We start from the raw sequence: 1,771 nt of genomic DNA, 5'->3' as shown, positions 1-1,771 counted from the left end.
CTTAATTTATACCAGTTGGGCTACATTGTCATTTAAAATTTACAAAACACAGACTGGTATTTTGGAGACATTAAACAAAATAGACAGTTAAATTTAAATTATTTTTTTTTTCAAATTGTTAAAAAGTGTTAAATGGATTTTTTTGTTATTTTCTTTGTATGAAATTATTTCATTAACATTTTTTATTTTTTTATAAAAAAATGCATTTGAATATTGTTGTAGAAAAAAAAAAAAATAATAAACAAAAAAAGTAGAAATAATTAGTTATTGTTAAATAAATTGTTACTTTTTTTGTTATAAATTTATAAGTCAAGGTCAGTGGGTAAAAGGTTTTTTTGTTTAATTTTGTCTAAATATTTTGTTTTTTTTCTAATACATTATTTATGTGTTTTTTTTAACCACATTTTGTTTTGGGCCTTATACTCTTACTACCAGATTTCTGCTTTAAAAACGTTATTTCCTTCTTATCTTATTTGGTTTCTTGGTAAAATTAATGTGATTTGTTTTTTCTGTATAAAAACCATAATAAAACTAAAAAGATTTATTTATTTTAATCATTTTTTATTTTTTTTTGAATTAGTTTTTATTAACAACAACAATCCTAACAAACACCAGACCATTTCTATTTTAGAAAGATAACATTATATCACTATTTATTTAGTAGAGTTTTGTTATTTTTGTGCAAAAATTCTGTTTGCTAGAGATATTAATTTTTATTGAGGGTTTTTTTATTAGGGCAAACAAAAAAAAAAAGTAGTTGTTAAAATTGATCCCCGCCTTTATGACGTCAATGCCTTGATGTTTGTTAAATAATGTGGTAAAGTTTGAAAGGAAAAGGGGTGACCATATGTGAGAATAAAGCTATTTTTCTAAAGAAAACTTTATGTTTTTTAAGATAAAAGTATTAAGTATTAAGGAAAATTTTGCATTTTATTAAGACAATGTTGACTTTTTTAAAAACTTTTCCTTAGACAAATAAACTTTTAATCGAAAAGTTGGCTATTTATATAGAAATTGTTTTATATTTTAAAAAACTGACTTTAATGTTACAGAAAGTTAGAGAAAAACTTGCCCTTTCTTTGAAAATACTGCTCTTTTTAGAAACAAAAGTTAGCTTTACTATTAATAGTTAACTTTTCTACAAAAACAAGTTAAAATTCCCAAAAAATAATTGCCCTTTTTTTATGCCTTTCATAAGTAAAATGCAAGTTTTCTATCATCAAAATAGATATTTCCCTTTTCTATAAAAATTATGCTCTTTTCAAAAATAGATTGCATTTATAATAAAAAGTTGCCTTTTAATAAATTTAACTGCATTTTGTAAAAAAATCAACTTTAAAATTAAAAAAGAAACATTTGCCCTTCATTATGCCTTTCATAAGTAAAATGCAACTTTTCTTTCAACAAAATAAATTTTTGCATTTTCTATAACAATTATGCTCTTTTTTAAAATAGATTGCATTTTAAAAAAAAGTTGCCTTTTTATAAATTTAACTGTATTTTGTAAAGAAAGTTATGTTTTCTATGGATTTTTTTTTTTTATCTATTTTAATCCAAAAATGTTTGCCTTTTCTTACTTAAAGTTAAATTGTGAAAAAATGATTTAAAAAAATGTTGCTTTTTACAAAACTCTTGCCCTTTCCTTAAAAAAAATTGCCCTCTCTTAAGAAATTTCAAAAATATGATTTTTTTAATATAATATAATATAATAAAATAAATAAAATTTGCATTTTTTTGCCCTTTCTGCAAAATTCTTAAGAATGTAACTTTA

The sequence above is a fragment of the Lucilia cuprina genome, chromosome 2, assembly GCF_022045245.1.
Source record: "Lucilia cuprina isolate Lc7/37 chromosome 2, ASM2204524v1, whole genome shotgun sequence".
In the NCBI taxonomy this organism is placed as follows: Eukaryota; Metazoa; Arthropoda; class Insecta; order Diptera; family Calliphoridae; genus Lucilia; species Lucilia cuprina.
The sequence above is the reverse complement of the archived record's forward strand: the minus strand, read 5'-3'. Positions refer to the sequence as shown.